The following is a 9,865-nucleotide window of genomic DNA, read 5'->3' as shown; positions in this document are numbered from 1 at the left end:
AAAGTCACACATTGTGTACAGTGGACTCTTTTTATCGAACAAGCCATTGTTCACTAACACGCAAAAAAAAAAAAAATGTAGCGAAAACTCCGTCCACAGTTCCTGGCTGATCCGTCAGTACCGACCAACTACCGTGTCATCCTCAGCCACTGGCGTCATTGGGTGTGGTATGGAGGGGCTGTTTTCAGTTTTCGTGATCTGGAACCACTACTAATTGGCGTAGTAGCTTCTCAATTGGCCTCACTAGGCTGAGAGCACCTCGTTCCCGTCTTCCCACCAAGGAAAAATATTTGTTACTACCGGAAACCGAACCCGTGTCCTCCGCATAGCAGTCAGCCACACTGACCACTCAGCTTTGCAGGCGAACTAAAACAAGAAAGTATTTAAGATGAATTCGTCGCCCGCACACTCGAACGCACTTTCGAATGCATTGTAGCTTTTCTGCACCGCAAAATAACCTCGTTGATTACGAAGGATCACTAAATCCAGACGTTCATAATAATAACCAGTTTAAAACACAGACTTCGCCTCAGGTGGCCCACGACCTGCCATCACAACCCAAAAAATGTCTGCCGGCCGACTCCTCTATTTCGCGAGCTCCAGACTGCTATAAAGTGTAGCCCTTTCAGCCAATCTGAAACGTGATCAGAATTTAGGCATTTTCATTGGCCATTTCCTGCTGCTGCCTATGGTCTCCGGCAACATTCTTCTCCCTGACAGTTCTTTTACAAGTATATCTGCAATAATTGCCAGGAAGCACAGACCATCGTGGGAAACTACAAACCTGTAAGGCAGCAAAGTAGTCTCCAGCTACAATACATTTTTGAGGATTAGGAAAAGACCAGCCCTAAACTCCAGATTCAACAAAGCGTCCTGCCCCCAGAACCTGATTCAGTCGTAGACAATAGCCGATGGGAGGGTTAACATACACAATTTTTCCAATAAATAGAAATGCTGTCCACGTAATTCTGTATACTAATACAATCACTCAACAATGACACTTTCCCCCACACTACAGCCTCATCAGCAAAACTGCCGCTCACACTATCCCTAACTGCCGCTCACACTATCCCTCAGATCATGCATGTATACGCGGTGAATCACCTAAAACTTGCACCGTAAATATTACGGAAGTGGAAGGTGCCATTGATCTGTGGTTTTCACTGAATGAATTGGTAGTCAGGGGGTCGTATTGTCAGCCAATCAACGTATTCAAACTGGCTCTGAGCACTATGGGACTTAACTTCCGAGGTCATCACTCCCCTAGAACTTACAACTACTTAAACCTAACTAACTTAAGGACATCACACACATCCATGCCCGAGGCAGAATTCGAACCTGCGACCATAGCGGCCGCGCGGTTCAAGACTGTAGCGCCTAGAACCGCTCGGCCACTCCCGCCGGCAATCAACGTATTGTAATAATATTTAGAATGTGTGTGTTTTGTGCAAACATACACTTTTTAAGTGGAACAGTGCCTACTGACAAAAAACTAAAGGTGGGATAAATAAGAATGTCAGTGATGTTTGTTGCAGATTTCTAGTGCGAGTCCTTTTCGAGATATCGTAGTTTGAAAAGTTTCCACTTCAACGCTTGTACAATACGTGTAGTAGAATACACTAAAGAACAACACAAGCGCATACACTAGTTATGTCAGGGTTAGACAACCGACGACCGACAGCAGCGGTACACGTTTCCAGTATGGTATGGAACGGTTGCTGCACGCGTGCTAGCATTTCAGTGGAGATATTCGAGCAGGCTGCAGTAATACGACGTTACATTTCAACGGGTGTAGTTGGTATATCCTTGTAGACAGCGTATTTTAGCTTTCCCCACAAAAAAATAAAAGTCTACAGGCGTCAAATCCGAGGAACGGGCTGGTCGAGGTACAGGTCGTCTGCGCCAAATCAACAATTTGGAAACAGTTCTTGAAGACATGCTGTTGTACTTCGTGCACTGTGGGATGGACAGCCATCATGTTGGTACCACAGGTTCCTTCTAGTTTGCAGAGAAACGTCTTCTAGCATCCGTGGAAGATGGTCTGTTAGGAGACTGCGATACTTGTGCGCGTTCAATGTTCCGTCTATGATAAAAGAGCCATTGAACTGATGGTTCACATCCCGCCCCACAAGTTTACACCCCAGGGACGCTGAATTCCACGTGACGATGGCAACGGAGCTTGTCAAAAGACCAATAGTGCATGTTTCGGTGGTTTACCTGGCCATGGTTGGTAAATTGGCTTCATCATTAAACTACATACATAATACATCTGGAGCCCCAGTCCTAATGTCCACTTACAGAAGTTAACACTATTCTCACAATCGTTTCCAAGCAGCTCTTGATAGAGAGAGATGTGATAGAGATGGAACCTATGTCGATGGAGAATGCGTAGAACACTTGATGACTCATGTCGTTTCGTCGTGCGATAGCGAGGGAGTTAACGTGTGGATCAACTGCAACAGCAGCAAGAACATTAATTTCTCCAACTCTGTCGTCACTTGTTTCCTTCTGTTACGTTGTCTGTGTGTTACACTACCACTTTCACGTAAGTGGTTGAAGAGGTTGATGAATAATTGCCGAGATGGTTGACGTCTACTGGAATATTTTGCCGCATACACCGTACAACAGCGAACTGCATTCTTTCCATACTCTCCATACACCATGAGCATCTCGGCTTTTTCTGCATCAGTAAGTTCCATTGTCCACTCACGGCCTGCTGCCTGGACTGTCACACTGACTAGCAAGTGGCAGCGCACTCAAGGAACACAAAAGCACACGGTAAGCAAACACAACATCGTCCCTAGCAACTACGCCGGTTGAATGGCACAAACAAGTGTCGGTGTGGAAACTTTGCACAATACGATGTCTTGGAAAGGACTCGTACTAGAATCCTGCAACAGACACCACTGACAGTATCATTTATCCTACTTTTAATTTTTTAATGTCAATAGGCATTGTTCCATATAAAAAAGTATATATTTGCACAAAACAGACACGTTCTAAGTATTATTAATCGTTTCATTGGCTAATAGTATGAGCCCTTGACTACCAATCCATTCTGTGAAAACCGCGCTGCAATAGCCCTTTCCATGTCCCCAATTTCTGCGGTACAAGTTTTAGGTGATTCACCCAGTATACTGTAGGAAACAAGAGCAGGTCGATCACACGTCAAGACGGATCTACACTCATGCTCATAAATTAAGGATAATTGCAGAATGTGGTGCCACACAATGTGGCACTACACAAAACTGGCGCTAATAGCATAGGCACATAGGGAACACACACAACACAGATCTGTAAGTCCACGATATTGGTGATACGTTGAGAAAACCGTCCCGAAACACATGTGATACAAAAAGCCACTGTTTCCTGCGCATGTACCCCGACATCAATATGGGATATGATCACCATGCACACGTCCACAAGCCGCACAACGGGTTGGCATACTCTGGATCAGGTGGTCGAGCAACTGTTGGGTATAGCCTCCCATTCTTACACCAGTGCATGTCGGAGCTCCTGAGGTGTCCTAGTGGTATGAAATACGTGCAGCGATACGTCGACCGAGAGCATCCCAGACGTGCCCGATGTGGTTTAGGTCTGGTGAACAGGCAGGCCACTCCATTCACCTGATATCTTCTGTTTCAAGGTACTCCTCCACGATGGCAGTTCGGTAAGGCCGTGCGTCATCATCCATCAGGAGGAAGATGGGACCCACTGCACCCCTGAAAAGGCGGACATACTGGTGTACAATGACGTCCCGATACACCTGACCTGTTACAGTTCCTCTGTCGGAGATATGCAGGGGTGTACATGCAGCAATCATAATCCCACCCCACACCATCAAACCACGACCTCCATACAGGTCTCTTTCAAGAACGTTATGTGGTTGGTATCTAGTTCCTGGTTCACGTCAGATGAAAACCCGGCGAGAATCACTGTTCAGACTATACCTGAAGTCGTCCGTGAACATAACCTGGGACCACTGTTCCAATTACCATGTACTGTGTTCTTGAAATCAGGCTTTACGGGCACTCCTGTGACCGGGGGTTAGTGGTATGCATCTTGCAGATCTCCGGGTGAATAAACCACGTCTGTTCAGTCGTCTGTAGACTGTGTGTCTGGAGACAACTGTTCCAGTGGCTGCGGTACGGTCCCGAGAAATCTTACCTGCTGTACTCCGTGGCCGTCTGCGGTCACTAATGGTGAGACATCGGTCTTCTTGTGGTGTTGCACACTGTCGACGTCCCGCACTGTAGCGCCTGGACAAGTTTCCTGTCTGCTGGAATCGTTGCCATAATCTTGAGATCACACTTTGTGGCACACGGAGGGCCTGTGCTACGACCTGCTGTGTTTGACCAGACTCCAGTCTCTCTAGTATTCTACCACCCATAACGTCATCAATATGTGTTCTTTGAGCCATTTTCAACACCCAGTCACCATTAGCACGTCTGGAAACGTCTGCACACTTACTCGCTGCAGCGTACTGTGACATGCACCAACACACCTCTGCGTATGTGGACTTCTGCCAGCGCCACCGTGCGACGACCGCAGGTCAAATGCATCTCATGGTCACACCCCCAGGTGATTTAAACCCGCAAACCGCCAACCAGAACATTGTTTCACCATGTATCAGCATTATCCTTAATTTAAGAGCATGAGTGTAGATGCTACCGCTCATGAACACCCGCCATCCAGGACAACGCACTGGGTTCTAATATTTAGAAAGTATACAAGAATGTAGAGACTTTTAAGTTTGATTTAAAATTTATCTTGGAGCTAGTTGTAAGTTGTCGGTTCATGAGGTTGCCAGTAGGGGTCTTTCTGGTACAGTTAGCTCGCTCGTTCATTAACTAATCTAGTCAAGCGCCACAGCAACAAAATGCCCTTTGCATTCTCTGTTTCAACAAGTGGAACTCTGCGGGTAATTCTCGTCGAAAGACTGGCAGTGCACCTTCTACAACGCGAAGAATTCGATAACGGTACCAGCAATTTCAAGATACGGCCTGCTTGTTGTCACGTAAGCCGCAATCTACAGCTGGTCCTCTGGTGCTCGTTCAAGACTGGGAGCACATTCTAACAAAATTTTTCCTGTCGACCACAAAAGTCTAGTGTCAGCAGAGAGTTTGTCCATCTGTTGTTTTCTGTGGCGTCATGAAAGTGATAAACAACGCCATAAGAGTTCCGCGAATTACTTCTGGGCGTGGATATCGAAGAAAATTAGTTTACTTCATGTTTGGTGTTCAGTGATGACACGCTTCTTTTTTTAGTCTTCTGACTGGTTTGATGCGGCCCGTCACGAATTCCTTCCTGTGACAACCTTATCGTCTCAGTTTAGCACTTGGAAACAGCATCCTCAATTAACTGCTGTATATATTCCAGTCTGTCTTGCTCTACAGTTTTTACCCTCTACAGCTCCCTCTATTACCATGAAAGTCATTCCCTGATGTATCAACAGATGTTCTATCAGTCTGTTCCTTCTTTTTGCCGGCCGGTGTGGCCGTGCGGTTAAAGGCGCTTCAGTCTGGAACCGCGTGACCGCTCCGGTCGCAGGTTCGAATCCTGCCTCGGGCATGGATGTGTGTGATGTCCTTAGGTTAGTTAGGTTTAAGTAGTTCTAAGTTCTAGGGGACTGATGACCACAGCGCTCAGAGCCATTTGAACCTTCTTTTTGCCAGAGTTTTTCATATATTCCTTTCCTCGCCTATTCTGCCGACAACCTCCTCATTCCGTACCTTATCAGTCCACCTAATTTTCAACTTTCGTCTGTAGCACCACATGTCAGATGCTTCGATTCTCTTCTGTTCCGGTTTCCCCAAAGCCCATGTTTCATTACCACACAATGCTTTGCTCCAAACGAACATCGTTAGAAATTTCTTCCTCAAATTAAGGCCTGTGTTTGATACTTCTCTCGGCCTGGAATGCCATTTTTGTCAGTGCCTGTCTGCTTTTTATGTAATCCTTGCTCCGTCCGTGATGGATTATTTTGCTGCCTATGTAGCAGAATTCCTTAAATTTATCTACTCGTGATTACCAATTCTGCTGTTAAGTTTCGCGGTATTCTCGCTTCTGCTGCTTCTCATTAGTTTCGTCTTTCTTCGATTTACTCGCAATCCATATCCTGTACTCATTAGACTGTTCATCTCATTCAACCGATCATGTAATTCTTCTTCACATTCGCTGAGGAAAGGAATGTCGTCAATGAATCTTTCACTTGAATTTTAATCCCACTCTTGAACCTTTTTTTTTATTTCTGTCATTCCTTCTTCGATGCATAGATTGAACAGTAAGGGCGAGAGACTATGCCCCTGCCTTACACAGTTTTTAATCCGAGCACTTTGTTCTGGTCTTCCAGTCTTATTGTTCACTCTTGGTTCTTTTATTACCCGTCTTTCTCTAGAGCTGTCCCCTGTTTTTCTCATAATTTCGAACATCGTGCACCATTTTTCATTGTGGAACGCTTTTTCCAGGTCGACACATCATACGAATGTGTCTTGATTTTTCTTCAATCTTGCTTCCATTATCAACGGTAACATCAGAATTGCCTCTCCCGTGCCTTTAAAGTTACTCACGCCAAACTGATCGTCATCTAACAGTTCCTCAAGTTTATTTTCAATTCTTCTGTATATTATTCTTGTCAGCTACGTTCCATTTAAGTAGAAAAGTGAAACGTCATAACGTAAACGCCACATGCAAACACGAGACAGATTCACCAAAACTTCATGTGTTTTTCACCGTTTATCGAGAAAAGTTTTGCGACCAGTTTTTCTTGTGGTAAGGACGATTACAAGCCTCATCTATGTGGATATGGCAAAAATCCGATTTTTCCACCGCGCTCTACAGTCGATGCCAATAACGTCTGCAAGCTACAATGGTCTTCGGTCGATGCCTGTACTAAAATGATGCACAAGAAGCGGTTGCGTTGGCGACGCTCTTTTCCGGAGACGAGGGTATAAAACCGGCTGCACGGCGCACTGTCAATACACTCTCAATGAAGCTGATCGTCATGCGCTAAAATAGGCCTGTAACATCCCCTAGGCTATTCTCTTGGTTTAAAAAAGCTACAAGTGTGTAGTTTAGTACTGGAACTCTGTGTCAGGCAAGATAGGGACTTGGCTCCTCTTATTGGTTCTCCGTACGGTGCTCTGATCACTCACTCTCTGACGCAATCCGCCTACGGTATTTACGCCCACAGTGTTCACGGCTCCGCTGCTCACGCTCGTGCATCCGAAGTTTAAAGTGCTCTACTAAACTAGGCTTTTGCTATCTTTGTTCTGTTCTATGCCTGCATGGGCCACTTATTCTGCATGTTTTACGTGAGTTGTAACACCTACTTTTTAGCATATCGATTAAGTAAGGTGTACAAAAGCCCAATTCTCTCTTTTGAAACAGCTATGAGTGTATATAATATCACCCACTCTTCCTTTGTAAACAGCTTCGTTTTCAAAATTACACTGCCGCCCAAAATTGGCACACGTGATTGAAACGCTAAAGATGAGCATGCAACAGCAACAGAAACACAACATAACGCAAAGGAACGTGATAAAGAGGATGTGTCCTCCAAAGACATTGTGCCGGTTAATGGCCGAATAGAATAGCGAATGATGAAGTAGACCTTTCTGATGTAGTTCAATAATCACAGACCTCATCCTCCATACGACTATTGAAAATATCGATCTTTAGTGTATATACACTATAACTTAAAATGGAAGACAGAAACTGGCACAAAAGCTGATGATGTGTTGCACTGACTTTGGTAGTGACACCTGTATTCACGTAAATGAATAAATAGATAAATACTATTTTCGTACCTTGCCCCTACAACTGTTTATAATAGCTCGTGATTTTACATAGCTATAATGGTGTTAAAACTATGAGATTTATGCGATATTGCAGTGTGTGTTTGTAAGAAGTATGATACAACATTCCTTGGGACATGCATGCATGCGTAAAGGAATAGGCACTGCGGCGAGTACAGCCGCTTTGAAATACGAGAAATGTATTCGCAGTTGCGAATACTGGTAGCTTCCAGCTCTAGAATGGAATGACAACATAGAAAATTTGTGCAGGACCGTAACTCGTACGCAGAGTTCCCGTTTGTCGCGAGCCGTCACCTTAAAAATTTCTGCTATCCGTGCACGCTTCGTGGCCAGACCCAAACATCCATATGTCGTCGTCGATGTGCCATTAACCAGCATTCGTAGGTCCACATTTGCTGCAATTGCCGTACATGGAAGATATTTAATCGAAAGTCGCTAGCGTGGTATTGATGGATAAATACGGTGATGCAGTGCCAGTTTTAGTACGATGCAGTGTTCCTTCGGACATGTATGCAATAAAACTACGAGTATGTATCGATCGAGTCTCGAACTCGGGACCTTCGCCTTTCACCTTCAAGTGCTCTACCAAATGAGCTACCCAAGTATGACTGGCAGAATCAAATGTGTGGGGAGGGGTCGTGAGTCGTCCTTAGGGTAGCTCAGTCGATAGAGCACTTGCCCGCGAAAGGCAAAGGTCCCGAGTTCTTGTCTCGGTAGAGCACTCAGATTTCATCTATCAGTAAGTTTCATATCAGCGCATACTCCGCTGCAGAGTGAAAATTTCATTCCGAAAACATCCCCCAGGCTGTGGCAAAGCCATGTCTCGCCAACATCCTTTCTTCCAAGAGTGCTAGTCATGCAAGTTTCGCTGGACAAACCGAACGAGGTGGCACAGTGGTTATCACACTGGACTCACATTAGGGAGGAAGGCGGTTCAAACCCACGCCTGGCCATCCTCATTTTGGTTTTTCGTGATTTCTCTAAATCGCTTCAGGCAAATACCAGGGTGGTTCCTTAGAAAGCACCCTCCGCCTTCAAGCCACAAGTGGCCCATCGGGACCACCTGACAGCCGTGTCATCCTGAGCTGAGGATGTGATAGGAGGGGCGTGTGTCAGCACACCGCTCTCCCGATCGTTGTGGTGGTTTTCTCTGACCGGAGCAGCTACTATTCGGTCGAATAGCTCCTCAATTGGCATCAGGAGGTTGAGTGCACCCCGAAAAATGGCAACAGTGCATGGCGGCCCAGATTGTCACCCATCCAAGTTCCGGCCACGCCCGACAGCGCTTAACTTCGGTGATCTGACGGGAACCGGTGTAGCCACTGCGGCAAGGCCGTTGCCGGTTCCTTTGAAAGGGCACGGCCGATTTCCTTCCCCATCCTTCCCCGATTGAAGCTTGTGCACCGTCTCTAATGACCTTCTTGTCGACGGCACGTGTAACGCTCTACTCCTGCTCTGACTCCTCCTACTCCTCCTCCTTTTCCTCCTCCCTTCGCTGGAGGACTTCTGTGAAGCGAGGGAGGTAAGAGATGAGATACTGGCGGGAGTATGAGGATGGATCGTGATATCGTGATACCTGCCTGGGTAGCTCTGTCGGTAAGGCATTTGCCCGCGAAAGGCAAAGGTCCCGACGTGGCACACAGTTTTAACCTTCCAGAAAGGTTCGTCGTTGAAAGTGTCTCCAGCAGGGTTCACGACCCCACAAAGCCGAGAATAGACATAATCCATATTAATGTCCGTCAACAGGTGCCCAGATACTTTTGATCAGATATTTTGTTAGATTTGCCAATGATGTGGTACTACTAAGTGAAAAAGAGAAAACTTTCACAATATGGTACAGAAACTAAACATCTGCTGTGAGGAATTGGTCTATGGATAATGCAGTGTGTATATCGCGGTGGAGGTACAAGACACGTATTTGTGGAAAAGCCAGACCTTCAACATAGCCACATACGTGAATCCTGTAATCGTCTTTTCCAGAAGAAAAACTGGCCACAAAACTTTTCTCGGAAAACAGCGAAAAACAGATGAAGCTTTGGAGAACCTCT

At 45.8% G+C, this 9,865-nt stretch overlaps 1 pseudogene; it reads right to left on the bottom strand.

Annotated features, from left to right (window-relative positions):
* Positions 1-9,040: 9,040 nt before the first annotated feature.
* Positions 9,041-9,158, bottom strand: LOC124790205 (annotated as a pseudogene).
* Positions 9,159-9,865: the final 707 nt, after the last annotated feature.

Source organism: Schistocerca piceifrons, chromosome 3 (genome assembly GCF_021461385.2).
Source record: "Schistocerca piceifrons isolate TAMUIC-IGC-003096 chromosome 3, iqSchPice1.1, whole genome shotgun sequence".
Classification (NCBI taxonomy): domain Eukaryota; kingdom Metazoa; phylum Arthropoda; class Insecta; order Orthoptera; family Acrididae; genus Schistocerca; species Schistocerca piceifrons.
This window is presented reverse-complemented; position numbering and strand designations above follow the sequence as displayed.